The following is a 20,511-nucleotide window of genomic DNA, read 5'->3' as shown; positions in this document are numbered from 1 at the left end:
GAGGGAGAGAGAGAGAGAGCAAGCAGGGGAGAGGGACGGGTGGGGGGGGGGAGAGAGAGAGAGAGAGAGAGGGAGAGGGAGGGAGGGAGGGAGGGAGAGAATCTCAAGCAGGCTCCACGCTCAACACGGAACCCAATGTGGGGCTCAATACCATGACCCTGGGATCATGGCCTGAGCCTAAATCAACAGTCGGACCCTCAACCAAGTGAGCCACCCAGGTGCCCCCAAAAATATTGCTTAAAAAATACATTGTGGGAGAGAGACATTCAATGTTCAGTCAGCCAGTAATTTAGGATTAGAGTTAAGAATTTTGGAATGGAGTACTCACTAGTCTTCATCCTGGCTACATAATTGAAACATGCTCATGACAGGATCCCACTCCAGGCTGATTTAATCAGGATCTCTGGGGTTGAAGTCTGGCCATCAATATTTCTTTAAGCATCTCTAGGTAATTCTAAGGTACAGCTAGGGTGGAGAAACAGAGTATATTATGCAATTAACTATTTAATGTTTTTCTCTACATGGAAAGAATACCTTGCTCTGCATTTCAAAACCTAGATGAATCATAGCATTAAATATATAGTCTCTGATAGAAAACAACTTGTTCTAAAGACCTGTAAGTTCGCTTCTTTAGTTCTGATCTCTGTCTCAAGTACACGTAGCTAATTTTTGCCTGTCTTCTAAGGACATTTCCTCTTCTTTAAAGTTTTTCCTGAATATTCCTTTTCATAATAATATATTCTTTTTATCTGTTGTTTGCCACTAAATAAATTTAGTTTTACAATGATTTTATGATACCATGTAATAATCTTTTGGTAGTGATTTAACACTTTCTCTAGTGTGGTTTACTATACATCTCAGTTAATTTACACAACAGTCCTGTGAATAGGAAGGGATTAACATCTATTGATATCTCCTACACATTCCAGACCGTGAAGCATTATGCTTTATTGTCTATATAATACTCAACAACAATCTTGTAATATAGCCATTATCATTGCACTTTACATATGAGGAAACAAAAGTTCGGAGGAAATCAAGTTTTAGTGACTTTCCCAAGTTTCATAGTTCTGTCCTTTATAAACTTCAGAACTGGACCTCAAAACCAAGTCCTCTGACTCACAGTCCTGGGCTCTTTCTGCTATATTTGTAGACTTATTTCCCAAGCTGTCATGATAAACAGAGGCCTTGTTTTATACATTGCTGTATCTCTTCATTTATTTGAACTTATACATAGAAGTTGCTTAATCAGTATTGATTTATTATGTAACTTTTTAAAGTTTATTTATTTTGAGAGAGAGGGAGAATGTGCACGAGGAAGGGGCAGAGAGAGAGCATCCCAAGCAGGTTCTGCTCTGTCAGCACGGAGCCTGAGGGGGTGCTGGATCTCACAAACTGTGAGATTGTGACCTGAGCTGAAATCAAGAGTCAGGCACTAACTGACTGAGCCACCCTGGTGCCCCTATTATGTAACTTCATAGAGCTGATTGATTGTGGCTATATTTTCCATTTTAAAGGTACATTTAGTTCCATTAACTTTATATATGAATATTTGCTTCCATATTCTTTATCTTCCCTTGTATTCTTTAATGTTTTAATTCAAAAATTATTGTGAAACGTTTCAAACTTAGTAAAAGTGCAGAAAATAATAGAATAGGCATGTATATACCCACCTTGCTTTGATCTCTCTCTCTCTCTCTCTTTTAAAGAGAAATAAAGTTATAACAGATATTGCTAAAGTTCCATCCTTGTCCCTTTGTCCTCCCTCTTTCCCAAGAAGCAACTGTTATTCTGAGTATACGTGCCTGTATACTTGTTACACTATAAATAAAATTGTTTTGTTTATTAAATTTTAGATAAATGGAATTATTGTCCCCTTTAAAAAATAAATATGAGCCGTATTTTACATATCGTATAATTCACCTCTTCAAATGTACAATTCCTTGAGATTTTAGTAAATTTACCAGGTTGCTCAGTCATCATCATGAATCAGAACATTTTCATCACTTGAATATCATCTCTCTTGTACATTAACTGTTAATCCTCATTCCTTCTGCTGTAGGCAACCATTAATCTATTTTCTGTCGCAATAGCTTTGCCTTTTCTAGATATTTCATGTAAATGAAATAATATATTTGGTCTCTTATGCCTGACTTTTTTCATTGAGCATGTTTTTGAGGTTTATCTACTTTGTAGCATGTATGTATAGTTCATTTCTTTTTATTGGTGAATATTATTACATTGTTATTATGTTTTGTCAGTACATTCACTGTCAATCCATTCCATGAATATTTAGCTTTTTTTCAGTTTTTGGCTATTATGAATAAGTCTGCTAAGAACATTTGCATTTAAGTCTTTGTGTGGATAGGTGTTTTCATTTCCCTTGGGTAGATACCTGAGAGGAGAATTGCTGAATCATCTGATATATTTATTTTTTTAACTTTTTGAGAAACTGCTAAACTATTTTCCAAAGTGGCTGCAGCATTATATACTCTCATCATAATACATGAGGGTTCCCATTTCTCTGCATCTTCACCAACATTTGTTATTATCTTTTTTATTATTATTATACATACCCTTTATAACTTAAATTTTTCTCTCAGTGTTTTGTTTTGAGATCTATCCTTGTTGATACTTGTAGCTATCATGTATTCCCTTTCACTGCTTTAGGGTATGTCATTGAATGAATATATAGTAAAATTCCAACCGTCATATTGAAAAATGGCTGTCCATAATTGTGTAAAACGTAGGGTTGTGTTATTGTAAGGTTATTGAAAAATCTGTGTTTTTAGTGAATCTATATTGTCAGAAAAGTTACAGTAAGGATGTTGAAATTTATACTCAACACCACTGACTGACTATTGATGTGAGAAATTTCCAAATGATCACGAGGCAATCATTTCCTGAGTCCCTCCCACCTGCTTCCACAGAAAATAAGAATTTTAGCTTTATTTGAGAAATGGGTAGAAAATGGCTTCTGTTATTAATGGGAAAATAGTGCCATTGAGTTTTAGCATGGGATATATTACTGTGGATTTTTATTGACATAGTTTGTTTATTCTTTTGATGAACATATAGGCTGCTTGAAATTTTCACTGTTAAGAAACTTTTAGCAGACACACATTTATGTACTGGTTGTCTTATACATGTGCACACTGCCTCTAGGGGTAGACAAATTTCTTTTTTCACTCAGGCAGCATGATGTAGAGATTAAAACCCAGGGCCTTCCATCTTATTTCATTACACGATCTTGGGCAAGTTATTTAACCTTTTTTGTGCCTCCCTCAGTTCAATGGGGATAATAAAAGTAAGTATCACATAGTGGTTTTACAGGATTAAAGCAGTTTTTTCTCCCGCTTCATTAATTTTCCCCTCATTACTAGTTCTTTCCCATCAATATGTAGTCATGCTGTTATTTCTCTCATCTTAAAAACATACTGTTTTATCCTACTTTTTGGCTGCCTTTTGTCCCAGCTCTCTCTTCCTTTTGGCAAGACTGTCTGTACTTGGCGTTTCCAAGTCTCCTCCTCCCATCTCTCTCTTAACGTCATCACGGTTAAAAAGTCTCCACCACTCTTCTACATACATCCTTATCGTGGTTACCAGTAACTTCCACACTGATAATCCTGTGGTCAATTTTGTCCCCCCCCCCTTTTTTTAAAAATTTTATTTATTTTGAGAGCGAGAAAGAGAGCATGCCTACATGTACATGTGGGAGGTGCAGAGAGAGAGAGAATCCCAAATAGGCTTTTTGCTGTCAGCGTGGAGCCCAATATGGGGGCTCAAACCCAGGAACTGGGAGATTCTGACCTGAGCCAGAATCGTTGAGTCAGACACTTAACCTACTGAGCCACCCAGGCACCCTAATTCTTGTCCTTACTTGAAACCTGTTGTTAGCATTTGATGCAAGTCTCTTCTCCTTGGTATTCTTTCTTCATTGTTTTCCAGAATATCATGCCTTCTTGGTTCTTTCTGCCGCACTGATTGCTTCTCACTTTCCTTTATTGGTTTCTCATATTCTTCCTTACCTCTTAATTTGGAGGGCATCAAAGCTCAGTTATTTGACCTTATATCTTTTCTATCTACATTTACTGCATTGGTGATTTTATCTAATCTCATGTCTTTAAATACCAAAGTATTCAACTCCACGGTTGAAGGTGGAGTTTTATTTCAACTTCAAGTTTAAATACCTAATTAATATGTTTGGCATCTCCACACAACTAACTGCCATCTGAAAGTCATTATGTCAAAAGTGACTTCCTGTTCTTCTTTTTCAAACCTATTTTATCTATAGTCTTCCCCATCTCTATTGATGGCATATCCACCTTTCTAATTGTTCAGATGGAAATAGTGGTGGAGTCATCTTTTTCTTACATTTTCTAGTTGCTTTTGTCGATATGTAAGAAAGCTATTGAAAGTAATATATTCAATTAATAGCAGTGAACTCATTATTTTGGTAATCATTTGTTTTTTGTTTTGTATGTATTTCCACATATAAAAGAATTAATCGACAAGAATCATTTTGCTAACTATTATCCAAACTATTATTTCATTATCTTGCCTAATTGCATTGGTTAGCAGATTCATTTCTTGACATTAAGCTTCAACTAATTTTGACTTAAATGCTAAATAGCTTTGGAATTAGGGTTCGGTGACTCTTGAATTGTTTGAAATAATATTAATTCTTCCCAGAGTTAGTACAACATGAAATTTGTCATTCCTAAGAGAGCCACGGCACATCTAACAATGGATTGTTGGTTGATACCCATTTCTATAGTACCTATAATTTTGTATTTTAAATGTAATTCAGTGAGAATTACATTGAATTAAAAGAAGCATTTATATTCAGTTTAGAATGACTTTATTCTTAAGTATATTCTAGAAAGTTACAGTCTTTCAAGCTTAATAAAATTCAGATCTCTTTAGAAGTAACGTGGATTGAAAGATAAAATGCTGTTTCATCCAGACTGCTAGCTCAATTTTCTCAAAGAAAACACTTCCCCCTCCCCCTTCTTAATGGAGAACCTAAGTTTAAGCATAAGTAGAACATTTGCATCTTCTGTTGAAACGTATCCTCTGGCCTTCGCCTAAATTAGACTGAATAGTTTTTAACATGCTTAGGAGAGGGACATTTCAGGAGAGCTTCTCAAACAAACCTTTTCCTATTTTATTTTTTTTTTGAATTGTTATCAGAGGAGGCGAAAATTTTATTAGCTCTCTAATACAGAATGTAAGAAACTAGTATGTATTAATATGTGGAATGAAGTTTTAATTGTTATGGGGAAAAAAGGTACGTGATGACTATTTGCACCTTGTTGTGGAGTTTAATTCTTTCCTGCAAGTTCCTTAACAAACGTTAACTTAAAATGGCTTGAGTTAAAACTTCCTGTTGTTTAAGGTTAAGAGTTTGAATCCTCTGTTGGATATTATGATTCTGTGTTAGAAACATGTAATAGTTTGTCATGCGTGTGGCCTTAGTTCTGAGTAGGGTGATCATAAGCCCAGTTTGCTTGGGAAAGTGCTTTGTATGCCTGTTATCCTGTCTTAATTATTTCTAGCACCCCTGCGTTTTTATTGTTCCCTTGCATATTACTGTCAACTTAGTGGTTTAATGCAAAACAGAATTTTAAAATCAGTTCTGTAGGTCAGAAGTCCAGCATGGGTCTCATGAGGCTATAATCAAGGGTTCAGGGAATCTATTCCCTGTTCATTCATCTTTTTGGCAAAATTCAGTTATTTGTGGTTGTAGGACCTAGGTCTCCATTTTCTTGGAGCCCTTTCCAGCTTGTATAGGGAACTATATCTTGGCTCATGACCATTTCCTCTATTTTCAGAACCAGCAACAGCAAGTTGTAGTCTCATTTTCTTCTCCCTGACCCTTCTTCTCTCATAGCATCTTCCTTTCTGACTCATGTGATTAGGTTAAGCCTGCCAAGATAATTTCTCCATTTTGAGGTCCATGACTATCACATCTTGAAAGTCCCTTTTGCCATGTAAGGTAACACATTCACAGGGTCTAGGGATTCAGACATGGACATCTTTGAGGGAGTTGGTTGTATTATTCTGCCTTCCACAGCAGTTTTTCACTTTTGGGAGTGACCCTGTTTGGACATAATTATATGGACATTCGATTTCTAAGTAGCCAATTATTTCAAATATGAATAAAACCGCAAACTCACATTTCTGCTTCCCTGTCTTAAAATTTTAAGTTCTTTCTTTTTCTACTTCCTCTCCTTCTTTCTCCTTGACACCTTTGCAAAGATCATGAATAGTTTTCCTGGCTCACTTGCGAGAAGTCAGCGTGGAGAGTAGATGTGATTTCTTTTTTGCCCTTATTTGTGGATAAAGGAGCCACACGTTTTATAGTGTGATGGCTTACATCATTCTTGTAGTCTTTTGCCATTGCAGGCTGCCATTGTCACGTCCTCAGTGGTTAGTGGCAAGGGAATAGGTGAATTCTGAGGTTCTGCTGCTTGTGCTAGACATTGTTCTTAAACTGATACCTGGCAAAGAAGAGGAATTAAGACTGGCTTTTTTTCCTCCCTCTTCCTTTAGATTTTATTTAATACCAGAGAAATAGCTGGGCATTGCATTCGTTTAAACACCTGCTGATTTTTTTTTTTGAAGGGGACAGGTTATTATGTTATAGAAGCAATTTTACTAGCACAACCGTGTTATAATAAAGTAGATACGTGAATGCTTTTATTTCACATTTTTGAAATTTTTTATTTATTAAACTACATTAATTGAAGAAAACAATTATGTGTTTTCTGTGTATCAGAAGGCCAAATTGCCATTTATGTCTAACTTAAATTTGTAGTCAGGATTTTTTTCCAAAGTACAAAATATAATTTGTATTCAAATGGATTAATTTTTTCCCTTGGATAATCCAAACAAAGACCAATGTATGATTTTGAATCCTATATCTTATTTTAGTAAGCTAAGTAGATATTTGATACTTGCTAATTTATATATATTTGTGGCCTTAATTTAATAGTGAATCTATCAGAGTTTAAATTTAGCAGTTCGTGCATACGATGAAACCACTGCTACATACCTCTGAAGTTAATTTCTTTCTTTCCAGTTTACAATGCCAGTTTTACACCCCATTTGCTGTCAGTGAAAACGTAGGTGGCAGACACACCACATATTTATCATCACTAAGTTCACTATATCATACAGGAAAAGTACATTAATATGCCATACGGAAAATCTAACACACGTAAACAACCACTTAGCATTTTTAAGAACATATCTGACTTATTGATTAGCTTAAATACCTTTAGTAGAGTGAGACACCCACACAGAGTGCATACATTCACTTACTTATCTGAACAAGTGCTTCTTGTGCTGATGAATGAGCAGATCTCGTCTTTATGTATCATGATGAAGATCAAACGTTCGAAAGCTTTCCCCTTTCCATTGGAATCCCTAAATCTTGACACAATTAAATTATTGCCCGGGTTCTTCAGATAAAGTGCACTCTGGAAAACAGCTCTGTGAAACCTTATTATACATTTACATTTACGGTGGGTGTTCTAAGTCTCTTTTCCTGAAGTTTGTGCTGTTGTTATTCTCACTCAGTAGTGAGTGGGGTAGGGTTTGAGAACTTTTCTTAATTTCTGTTTTCCCTGGGAACACTGTACCCATAACTAGTCTCAGTTGGCTTGTGTGTATGTTTTAAAAAATGTGTACATTACCTTGTTAGATTTTTTTCTCACTGGAATATTTTATTGAAATTAGGAAATACCAATATATAATATCTAGTTTACGTAGATAAGGTCCTAAACCTGAGAAAACAGTAATAAGAAATAATGCAGTTATGAAAAATGGAGGGAGAAATGTAACTAATATAAAGCATAAGGAGCAAATGAAAATGTTTTTCTTTTAGTCTTCTGTGAACATTTACATTACATGCATTCCAGGATTAGGAGAGTTTTAAAAGAAAAATGTCTTAGCTCTTTTTTTTTTTTTTTTTTTTTTTTTTTGGTGAAACAATACAATAGGAAGTTCTGTGTTTAAAAGTTTTATAGTTTTCTCAGATACTTAGTTTTTCCCTCTGGTTTATATCCTAGTATTTTCTCTCTAAAGCAAAAACAGTATTTAAAATTCCTGCTTCCTTGTAGTACTTTCTAAGACCCTGGATGTTAAACAACTTTGGGTAAGGTTTTTGTTCATGCCCTCTCTGTGGATATCATGTCCTTATTTCTTCAGTCATTCCTTCTGAAGTGGGACTATCTAATAAGGCCAGTCATTCCATTTTTATTTTAGTTAATTTCCACAGATATATTTATAGACTGTTAGATAGTGTAGAATAATCTTGTCTCTGTTCTTTACTCTGTTTCCCTCCCTTTTGAAGATTTTAAACTGTTATGTTTTCATGGAGAACTGTAAAATGTGAAGCTCTAAATATGCGCTCATTTTCATGCTTTTCTCTCTCATTTCCTACTGTCTTGACTACTTTGTTTCCCACAACAGTGAATATCTGGAACTGAAAGCATTATTTTTTCCCTAACCTCTTGTTGCCAGTCAAATCCAGAACCATTATTGGTTCTTGGCTTCCTTCTCATTACCCTTTACATTCTTTATCTTAGACCTAGGAATTCACTGCCCTCCTCCTTACAACATCATCTCTAATTAGTCAGCATATGGTTTTAGTAGGTTTTGCTCCTGCCAGTTCCATACCATTCCCAAAACCAGCCTTAATCCATTCCTCTACACCCTTATTCCTGGAATACTTCAGAGGACTTTGCTATCCTCAAATCTGTGCCGTATATTGTTACCAGATTAATCTTCCTAAAGCATTGCTTTCACTCTGTCACTCCCCTGCTTATGAACTTTAAGTGGTCCCACTTTGTCTGTAGATTGAAATTTGGAGTCTCTAGCCCCATACTCAAAGTTCTCTCATAAAGTTGTCCTAATTTACCATTTAGCCTTCTCTACTAGTCAGTAACAAAAATTCTCGTATTTCTGTCAAGATGGTTCCAGCATCCTGAGAATTCCTGCATTTGCACATCCTTCCAAATTTCATAGTATTTTCATTCTCTCCTTTGTGCCCAGTCATCTCTCTCCTATTTTTCTTTTTGCTCATCCCAAGCTTACGTTTTCTGAACTTGCAGCTCATGTCTTGTTTTCTCTGTAAAATCTTCCTGAACAGTATGGTCTACCGTGATCTCCCCCTCTCCTGAACCCCTATTTTTCTTTGTCGCTTCTCACAAAACACTTTGTTTGGTGTTTTGCTCTCTTGTTTTTAGTTGGATCTAGGCCCTATGTGGATAATTGAATTTTAAGTGTCAAGAGAGCAGGGACCATGTTATATTTCTTTGCATCTCTCTTATGGGCTAAGTACAATTCATTACAAATCTCAGATGATAAATTGATTTTTGCTCACTTATTCCACAAATATTAGCCGATTACCTAACTCAAATACCGTTGATAAAGAGTTAAACATAAGAGGTATGGAATCTGCTTTCATGGACTTTACATTCAAGAAAGGGGAGAGAAATAGTCTGTAGCTAATTTAACAATGCCTGTTTAAATACAGTTGAGGGATGCGGTTTGCCACTTTTTTGACAAGTGGGGAAAAAAAAAAAAGAAAATCGCCTTTCCCCTCTCCTGTTATTTGTATGTATAATTTTTCTTATTTTAAAAAAAAATTTTAATGGAGTTAATTACTCTTGTGAAATCACAGGTTTTCAAATGGTAAAACCTTGTTTTCTTCTAAATGTACATAATACTGATACACTCTTTAGCTAAATCAAGTAGACAAAATAATGGAGTAATTCATACATTTTTGATAATAAATTATAGGAAATTTGTATATCGTTCATGTGGTAATGTAAACTGATGTAAAATAATTAAAAGATAATGAAAATATTAAAATTTTTTTAATGTTTATTTATTTTTAAGAGAGAGAGAGAGAGAGAGAGAGAGAGAGGAGAGGAGAGGGAGGGGCAGAGAGAGAGGGAGACACAGAATCCGAAGGAGGCTTTAGGCTCTGAGCTGTCAGTACAAAGCCTGATGGGGGATTGAACCCATGAACTGCAAGATCATGACCCAAGCTGAAGTTGGGCACCCAACCCACTGAGCCACCCAGGCGCCCCAAAAATATTTTTAAAAGGAACATTTCCTAAACTCAAAACTATCAGAACTTCTTAGTTAATATTCTAAAGCTGTCTTTTGTAGGAAAACAAGTTTAAAGCAGAATACATTATTGGACACATTATTATTTTAACTTTAAGTGTTTCTTCCAGTGGCTTGAACAACATCATGTATTTCATAGGTAGAATTGTTTGAGATTCTAGTAACTATAGAGAGTTAATGTTAAAAGAATGGCAAAGTATGCATTGAAACAAAAAATTATTGTATTTGCAAATATAAAATCATAATTGACATAAATGTTATAGTTAGGAACATTATGAATGTAAATATGCCTTCTCTGTTCTCAGTCCTGTAATGCCATTCTTTGTCCAGTGGGAGATGAAGAGTGATGTTGAGACTGCTGTTTAACCTATTATAACAGCTTTAAAAAAATTAAATAGCGTTGATGTAAATACGAGGAGGGAAAAGAGTATTTATCTCCATTAAGTGACATAAAAAGCCATGGTAAGAATAACAGGCGGATGGGTGTGCATTAAGCAGTGAAATCTCTAAATTCAGATGCTAATTATAAGCACAAGGACAATTGCCTCCCACATACTTAACTGTTGTATATTTTCTTTAGTCAAAGTGTAATTCAGAGTTTGTGAAGTGCTGAATATGGCTTTTAGTTTTTCATCCCCCTTAACATACATGTTAAAAAAGAAAAAAAAAAACAGTAGAACTACTTCTGCTGGACTGTGATTTTGGCAGATATAGATAGAATATTAAACCAAATGCTACCAAGATCATTCACATGATTGCTCTTGGATGGTCTTTATTGAGTGCCTTACCTACTTCCCACTATTAAAAAGCAGATATTTACTAGTAAAGTTAAAATTATTTAAGTATATTTGAGCACAAATTCCTTGCTGTGGTGTCCCAAGGACTAATTTAAGGCTTAGATTGTGAAAAGATGTATTGGTACTGGCATTAAGAGTATATTTGTTTAGATTATTATCATTTTTAAAATTTATTTTGGTTATGGTCTCTGGCGTCATGTCTTTAAAGTACAATACTGTTTTTTTCCATTATCTGAGAAAAAGAAATTTCCTCTGCATTTTCTACAGTAAATAGAAAATTTTCACCACTTTCATGGTGGTTTTGTAATGTGTTCGTCAGTTGTTGAAAGGGTACAGAGTACGGAAACCCTGTTCTGAGAAGGGAGATTGCTTTTAAGTGTAGAATAGCAGGGAAAATGTTAAGAGTCTTAAATTATTTTTAAAACTTTGTTTTTAGAAATAGAAGTACAAAAAACCTTTTTGTAATTTTGCCACTTTTTTTATTCTTAGGTATGCTTTTTATTTAGCTTTTAGTAACTTGTAATTTAAGATCTCAGTTATTAGGTGTATTTCTGCATTTTATATATCGCTCCCAGATGCTACAGTATTAGTTTTTATCACTGCATATTTTATGAAATGTCAGCCTTCTGTTGGCTGTTCACGCAGCATTGTTAGTGATCAAAGACACAACATAAAGGAGAAGAATCTAAACAGTTGGCTTATCTTTGTCCTTCATTGTGACAAAAATACTATAAAATCACTTTATTATAAGAAGTAAAATAAAGGCATCATCTAACATGCAGTGAAAGGATAAATGTCATTGCTTTTGAGTGAAATAAAATCTTAAATATTTAATATCAAGAAAACCAGTTATAAAGAGAAATAATTTCTTATTTCACAAAGTTTTCCTTGGTGAGGAATGAGGGTAATATGTTGTATGTAATATTATAATACTTTGCTAATTGACAGTGTTATGCCTAGAAGAAGCCACACGGTTTTTTGGCAACATAAGAGGTTATTCAGTTTAAACCGAATAATTTTGTTACTCAAAGTATATTTTAGAAAAGTGGTTATTATAGTTTTAGTATGTGCATTGTCTAAGTTGTATGTAATCTGGTTTATTATTTTCTCGAGTTGACTGACTTTGTAGTTTAAAACTTTATTCCACAGATTCAAAAATCCTTTTTTCTCTGGGTCACTGATTTCAATATCAAGATAAAAGTATAGAACGGGAAAATATTCTCAAAGCCTGAAAGAAAATCTGTAAGAATAAAAATCTTGAATGATTTTGATCAGCTGTTGTGTATGCCCACCACAGCAGTTGGTTCAATCAATTTTATGTTTTGGGATGGTTTTATTAAAATGAGCTGCTGCTTTCAGTAAATCATTGAGAAAGATGCTGGCTTTCTACACGTCTCTTTTTTGGTGGAGGCAGGGCAGTAATAGTTTCTCTTCGCAGCCTTGTAAGTCAGTGAGGTTGGGGGCAATCTGTCCACCATAGGAGTCAGTATGTTTCTGTGTCATCACTGTGGGCCTTTGGAAATAGAAGTAGAATGAGGATTTAGACCAAAACGTGATTATTTTACATGCACTTTTATGACTTTTGGCAGAAAGCTGCCATTTCTAAGAAAAATAATTGTCAGCAGGTAATAATGATTTTAGTATCTTTTTATTGTATACAATTTCTCTTTTTATAAATGAGTGAAAGCTTGTTTTCATATGGGAGAATCAGACCTTTGAAAAGCAGTTTGAAAGACAGAGCTGTTGGATACTTGTAAATTTAGGGGCCTCCACTTTTTGTCCTGTGGTGCCCGAAACCCTCACCCAAAGTGTGGTCCATAGTTCAAAGGCAGTGCTGTTACCTGAGAGCTTGCTGAAAATGCCGAATATTGGGCTCAATCCCATGCCTACTAAGTCAACATCCGCATTGTTTTTAAGTTTATTTATTTATTTGGAGGTGGGGAGGGGCAGAGAGAGAGAGTCTCAAGCAGGCTCCATGCTCAGCACAGAGCCCACCGTGGGGCTCAGTCTTGGAAATCATGAGATCTGGACTTGAGCTGAAATCAAAAGTCGGATGCTTAACTGACTGAGCCACCCAGGCACCCCTCAACATCTGCATTTTTATCGAATTTTCATTTGTACGCCCATTAAAATTTGAGAAGCACTACTATATGCTTCTCAGGCAAAGCCTCTCATTTGCTCAGTTGGTCATGTGCAGCGGGAGAGTTGGAGGAGGCAGTGTTAAAGTCACATCGGAATTGGAGTTGGATCCTGAAGAAGGCAAATATTTAATCTAGATCTCACAGGGATTTACTCCATAAGTAATTGCAATTAGAATCAGTTGCTACTTTGTATCATATGTGGGATGCCTCTCGTTACCCTACTAATGTTAAGCTGGTGGTTTCTTTTTAAGTGTCTTTATCACAGGCCAGATATGCTGATGTTTTCTCCCACTAACAGTGTAGTTGGCATTTCCAAAGTATATTCTATGGTGTATTTTCCCCAGGAGATTCTCTAAATAAAAAGAGGTCAAATTTTGGAAAGCATCGTATACTTTCTTCCTATCTAGGAGAATCACAGTATACATTGATTTATATTAAAATATCTGAGAACCTGGTGTAGCTTAATTCAATTTTTCCAAATTAACTTGACCATAGCATTTTTCCCCGTCCCCCCTTTTAAAAAGACTGCCATTAAAAAAAAGAAATGAAAGACTACCATTATTATCTTTTCCTTTAGCATATGCAAACTGGCTTGTCTCCAGTATTTATTCTCCTTGATGAAAATAAGAGATGAGGACAACTTTTGAAATTGTCATGGTGTTGCCACTTCAAACAGACTTTCCAGTATTGTTATTTAAGTGCTAAAGGTACTGGTACAACCCTTGTGTGCTAAAGGGGTTGAACATGGCAGACATTTTTAGGGCTCGAATAACTGAGAAAGCATCTTTTAGAAAGTGAATGTTAACTAGGTCCCAGTCAGATTTGGTGGGTAAATGGAAGGGAGGAAACAGAGCATTCCTAATGTTTGCTAGAATGAGGAAAACCATGAGCAATTGAACAAGTTAAACATTTGAGTTCAAGCGGTAAGAAAAAGTAAGTGGCTGGCTTAAAAAATACTTCTAACTAGGAATAAATTCAGACTTAGAGAAGAGCTGTAGGAGTAGGAAGAGTATATTCTTTTCCCCAGATTCACCTACTGTTAAGATTTTACTGCATTGGCTTTATCATTTGGATATTTTTCTCTCCCTTCTCCCTCAAATGCCTCCCTCCCACAGTTTTTTTTTCCCCCCGAACCCTTTGAACAGAGATTGCAGAGGTTGATGCACCATCCTAAAATTGTATCAATGTGTATTTCCTAAGAGTAGGGATATTTTCTTCCATAACTATAGTATAATGAACAGCTTTGGTAAAGTTAACATGGGTATAATACTGTTATCTAACCTACCATCCATATTCCACATTTGTCAGATGACGCAATAATATTTTTATAGCATTTTCCCTCTTCAATAAGAATCCTGTCTAGGATCAGTTATTGCACTTGGTTGTCATGTCTCTTTAGCCTTCTTTAATCTGAAATGGTTCCATGGCCCTTGAGTTTTATGACACTGACATTTTTTAATAATATGGTCCTTCATTTGTCTATCACTCTTCATTTGGGATTGTCTCCTGTTTCCTCATGATTAGATTCAGGTTGTATATTTCACCCAGAATACCACGTAGATGATGTTATGTCCTTCTCAGGACATCACATCTGGAGGCATATTGGTGATGGTAATTTTTATCATTTGGTCAGACTGTTGTCAAATTTCTCTACTCTAGAGTTACAGTTTTTTCTCTTGCAACTAATAAGCAGTCTGTGGGGAAACACTTTAAGATCATGCAAATATCCTCCTCATCAAAATTTCTGCCTAGATTTAGCATCTATTGATGATTCTTCCCTGGTACAGTTCTTTCTATAATGGTTACAAACTGCTGATTTTCCAGTTCCAGCCCTCCTTCCAGTCAACATCAGCATTCTGATGAACGCAAAATCTATGCTTGATGGACTGACTGATTTACAGTTGACCCTTTAACATTGTGGGTTTAAACTGTGTGGGTCCACTTATATGTGGATTTTTTCCCATAAATACAGCACAGTGCTGTAAGTGTATTTTCTCTTCCTTCTGATTTTTGTAATATTTTCTTTTCTCTAGCTTAATTTTAAGAATATAGTATATAATACATATACAGAATATGTGTTAATCGACTGCTTGTGTTATCAGTAAGGCTCTAGTCAACAGTAGGCTATTGGTAATTAAGTTTTTGAGGAGTCAAAGTTAATATGTGGACTTTTGACTCTGTGGGATGTTGGTGCCCTTGACCCTTGCATTGTTCAAGGGTCAACTATATTTATTCATTCAATCATTTATCATAGGTATGAGCTTATGGATATCTATTCTTTTCAATGCTTTATAATTCACTACTGAGTTATAAATTGTCCAGGTTTGGTTGGTGAAAGTAGATAGAAATGTTGACCGAGAAAAGAGACTGAGCTAAAATAAAACAAAAGCATTTATATGAGGTCTCAGAATTGCAATTCAGGGAACACAGATTTGGGCAGCAGCCCAAATAGTGTCTGTCCCTGCACCCTCCCACCCCCACCCCAGAACAAAAGTCAAGGGTTTTTAAAGACAAAATGGAATGCTTGTATTTTTTTCTTTTAACAAAAAATTTTGATTAATGTTGGCAGCAGAAAATTAATCTTGGCTGAATTTAATTGGTTAAGGCTATCACCAAGCAAAGTTTCTTACTTTAGCAAATTTCAGGCTGAGTCCTTGGAATATTTGCAGTTTGGCCCAGTTCAAAAGTTCATGGTTCTACCTGGTGAGGACATGCGTAAGGCCCATGTCTTTATTAGGCACTTGGCTCTGTTTAAAAACCCCCTGATGTAAGTGACTCCATTTTATTTTACCTTTTTTTTAATGTTTGTTTGTTTATTTATTTATTTATTTATTTATTTATTTGTTTATTTATTTATTGAGAGAGAGAGAGAGAGAGAGAGAATGAATGTATGTGGGGAAGGGGCGGGGGGGGGGGGAGAGAATCCCAAGCAGGCTCTGAGTGATTGGCATAGAGCTCCACGTGGGGCTTGAACTCACAAACCATGAGATCATGACCTGAGCTGAAATCAAGAGTTGGATGATGCTTAACCGACTGAGCCACCCAGAGGCCCATATTTTACCTTTTACAGCATTCCCCTGTCACATTATTATCTTAAAGTTTTTTTTTTGGTTAATGTTTATTTATTTTTGAGAGACAGACAGAGTGCGAGTGGGGGAAGGGCAGAAAGAGAGGGAGACACAGAACCCGAAGCAGGCTCCGGGCTCTGAGTCGTGAGCACAGAGCCTGATGCGGGGCTTGAACTCACAAACCGTGAGATCATGATCTGAACTGAAGTTGGATGCTTAACTGACTGAGCCACCCAGGCGCCCTACCCATCACATTGTTTTTTTAATTTTTAAAAATATTTTTATTTCTGAGCACACAAGCAGGGGAGAGGGGCAGAGAGAGAAAAATCTTAAGCAGGCTCAATGCTCAGTGCAGAGTCAGATGTGGAGTTCAATCCCCCCACGTGACCTGAACCAAAATCAAGAGTTGATGCTCAGGGTGCCTGCGTGGCTCATTAAGTTAAGCTCCTAACTCTTGGTTTAAGCTCAGGTCATGATCTCATGGTTCATGAGTTTGAGCCCCATGTCAGGCTCTGCACTGACAGTGTGGAGGCTGCTTGTGAGTCTGTCTCTCTCCCCCTTTCTCTCTGCCCCTCCCTGCCCCCCTCCACCATAAATAAATAAATAAAAAGAAAGAAAAGAAACAGAAAGAAAGGAAAAGAAAGAAAAAGAAGGAAAGAAGAAAGAAAAAGAAAGAAAGAAAAAGAGTTGATGCTCAACAGACTAAGCCACCCAGGTGCCCCTCCCCTATCACATTTTTGAGTGCTTTCTTACTTTCCGGCAGAACAGATTGTCACAGAATCTTTATCTTTTCTGTCACAGTTCTGGGCAGCCATTTCTCTGAAGAGTCCTGGTTTTAGTGGGGGAATGTTATTAGAGATCAAGATCTGGGCACTATTGTGCTGGTTGCTACTGGATGGTGCTCATCTCTATAGGATCTTGGCTTTTAGGCCACGAGGACAGAAAGAGGACAGAGCTAGGAAATAAGGCTTATATATATATATATATATATATATATATATATATATATATGTATATATATATATATATATGTACACATGTACATTGATGGGTAAATGTATACATACATTCATACTGATAAACATATGTTACATACTTTAGAAATCATTAGGTCCCACCAATGTCTCTAATTCTAATCCATCTCCACAGGGCTCTTTCTTGCCTTCCATCTTTCCATATTTATATGTCTCTTCTTTCATCGTGAGAACATTGGCTTCCGACAGCATCAACACGTTAACTTACTTGCGCAGCTCAATAATACATCTGAAATAGTTTCAGAATTGGTTCATTATACCACTACAATGAACAAATCTACCAAAAAGAATTCAGGATTTGTTTGAAGTACTCTCTCCTCACCCCACTGAATTCTGTGAGTATATTTAATCAAATGCTGTACTCCTAATTACTTGCATTACTTCTTTCTTTTTTTATCCCTTAAGGATGGATATAGTATTAATTTGAAATACAGTTTAATTCACTCATTTTACTTTGCTGTCAGCTTTTGCATATTTTCCGTCTTTATATCGTTGCTAATTTAATTATTTTGAATAGGTAGAAAATGATGATTTACTTTTCCAAAAGGTAAAGTTTTATGAAAAGGTATACTCAGGAAAGTGTCACTTTATTTCCCTCATTCCACCGCATCCTTTGTTAGGTATCCAACGTTACTGTTTTTTAGTTCATCATTCCTTTTATAAAGATAAGCAGATACATTTTCTTATTTTTTTTCTTATTTCCTCTTTCTTATGAAACACAGCATAGTATATATGTCCTTTTGCAATTTACTTTTGTCATTTATCTATATCTTTTAAAAATCACTCCATATCACCTTATAGAGATCTTCCTCTTTAATTATTTGCATACGCTTACTACTTTATTGTGCGTACGTATGTAATGTAGTTTATTCAACCGATCTCTTATACTTGGGCACTTAAATAATCTCCAGTAGCTTGAAATTGCAAATAATGCGGTAGTGAATAACCTTGTGCCTATGTATTTTCGTATTGTTTCAGGTTTATCTTCAGGGTAAATTCCTTGCAGTGGGATGGCTTGCTTCTCAAAGGATAAATGCTTATATAATTTTATTAGGTATATGCCCAGTTCTCCTGTAGCATTTTGCATCTCCACTACTAGTGTATGGGAGTGCCTGTCTTTCCACAGCCTTGCCAACAGAGTAAACTGTAAAACTTTCAAATTTTTCCCGATTTGAAATATGAGAGATGGTGCCTCAGTGTCCATTTAATTTGTTGTGTTCATCTTAGGAGTAGAGTTGAATGTCTTTTCATATGTTTAGGAGCTGCTTTTTATGGGATATTTGGTTTTTTCCCCTCAATTTTGAATGCTCTTTGTAGTGATATCAGCCATTTATATTTATCAGTGATAAGTCTTGCAAAAAAATGTTTTCTCCTCATTTGTCATCTGTCTTTTTCTTTTGCTTGTGTTTTTCTTGTAGTATAAAGGTTTCATATTTGGATTTTAGTTCTAGTAAGGAAGGCTTTTTTTAAATGATTTCCCAGGTTATAGGAGGAATTTAGTGATTCTTTTTTACTTGTATAGTTCCCTTTGTTACATTTAAATCTCTGGTTTATTTGGAGTTGGGTTCAGTGTGAGAAATAGATGGATTTTTTACACCCCCCCCCCCGCAAATGTGTATCCATTTGTTAAAAAGACCATTCTTGTACCAGTGTTTTGTGATATCACCTTTATGATAGCCGAATCTATTTCTGCACTTCCCTACTCTGTTTCATTGGTCTCTCTGACTATTCATGCAGCAATACCACACTGTTCTCATTACAGAGGCTTTGTCGTGTGTTTTAATTTCTGTGGTATTTTTTTAATTAAAAAATGTTTAATGTGTTTATTATTTATTTTTGAGGGAGACACAGAGTGTGAGTGGGAGAGGGGTTCAGAAAGAAGGGGAGACACAGAATTTGAAGCAGGCTCTGGGCTTCTTGCTGTCAGCACAGAGCCTGTTGTAGGGCTTGAACTCATGAACCGTGAGATCATGACCTGGGCTGAAGTCACATGCTTAACCGACTGAGCCTCCCAGGTAGCCCAATGTATGTAGTATGTTTTAGCAAGGTTTCCCATATATATTTCTTTTCAGTATTTCCTAGACGTTCTTGAATGTTTCTTTTCTACTTGACCTTCAGTATCAAGTTGTCTAGCTCCACAGAAAAGTCAATCATATTTTTGGGGGGCTCAATTTATATTTATACTTTTATGGTGTATTGATATTGAGATGTCCCAATCAGTGACAAAGTATTTATTTTCAGTTGTTCAGGACTACTGTTGTCTCTTTTAAGAGTGTTTATTTTTCTTTATGTGGGTTTTGAACATTTCAATTTATTCTTATTTAACCTTTTTTACTATTTTACTACTGTTTTAAGTGTGGTTTTCTCATCCATTATATATTCTATCTGGTTTTATTTGTGTATGTGAGTGTTACTGATGTTTTCATGTTTATTTTATATCCTGCTCCCTCGGTAAAATCTTTTGTTCTTGAGTTTTGTTGTTGATTTTCTAGGATTTTCCAGGTATTCATCAGGATATCTGCAGATAGTTTTAGTTCTTCTTTTCCAGCTGTTCTCCCTACAATCTTTGTCTGTAATAGTTTTGTTTCTTCTTTTCCAATTCTTGTTTTTTATACTTCTAATGGCTTCCTCTAGTCTTATTTTATTGACTAACATGTCCAGAAAAAAAGTAGTAGTGGTCCTAGTGGGTATCCTTGCCTTATTCCTTACCTTAGTGGGCAGAGTAACACTGAGAGCTAGCAGCGGGAGAAAAGATAGATCTGCACAAGGTAATAATGCACAGTTCGAAATGCTTTACAGGCAGTACGTGTATTGTCATATACGGTTCTCTATAGTATTTCTCTTCCCTTTCATGGCTAAATATTTTGAAGGCGTTGTCTCTACCTTTCACTTTCATTGTTTTACCTTCCATTCTCATCCTTTAAACAGCTCCACTCTGGTTATTGCATTGTTAAAACCAAGGCCGCTGCTGAGAACCCTTTGTTACTCAATCTAATGGATTTATTTTCTCTTTATCTTACTTGCTTGTTTTTCCTCTTAGTGGCTTTCAACATTGCAGACCCTGCCTTCTTCTGAATGTATTTTTTCCCCTTACTTTTTGTTAAATCACATTCTTCTGGTTGTTCTTTTTCAGTCTCCTAGCTCTTTCTTCTCTACTCGGTTTCTGACTGCCTCTTCTTTCTGACATCCCGGGCTGCCTCTTTCAAAATTCTATTCTTTCTTCTTTTTGAACTATGTTAGTTTTCTAAGCAAACTTGTGGCCCAAGTTATCATCTATATTACAGCTATTCTGAGACTAACATTCTTTTTTCTGTTTTAAGTTTATTTA

The 20,511-nt window shown here is 35.7% G+C and overlaps 1 protein-coding gene across 8 annotated transcripts in view; it reads left to right on the top strand.

The window, feature by feature from the left end:
- Positions 1–20,511, top strand: part of TBC1D5 (TBC1 domain family member 5) — a 536,588-nt gene that overhangs the window by 89,664 nt on the left and 426,413 nt on the right. For 2 of the 8 annotated variants that reach the window (XM_042999060.1, XM_042999059.1), the window contains exon 3: positions 17,299–17,518. The exons of the other annotated variants lie outside the window; for them this stretch is intronic. The gene's annotated coding sequence lies outside the window, so the exon portion shown is untranslated. The remainder of the gene's footprint in view (positions 1–17,298; positions 17,519–20,511) is intronic. 8 annotated transcript variants of the gene reach the window in all.

Source organism: Panthera tigris, chromosome C2 (genome assembly GCF_018350195.1).
Source record: "Panthera tigris isolate Pti1 chromosome C2, P.tigris_Pti1_mat1.1, whole genome shotgun sequence".
In the NCBI taxonomy this organism is placed as follows: Eukaryota; Metazoa; Chordata; class Mammalia; order Carnivora; family Felidae; genus Panthera; species Panthera tigris.
This window is presented reverse-complemented; position numbering and strand designations above follow the sequence as displayed.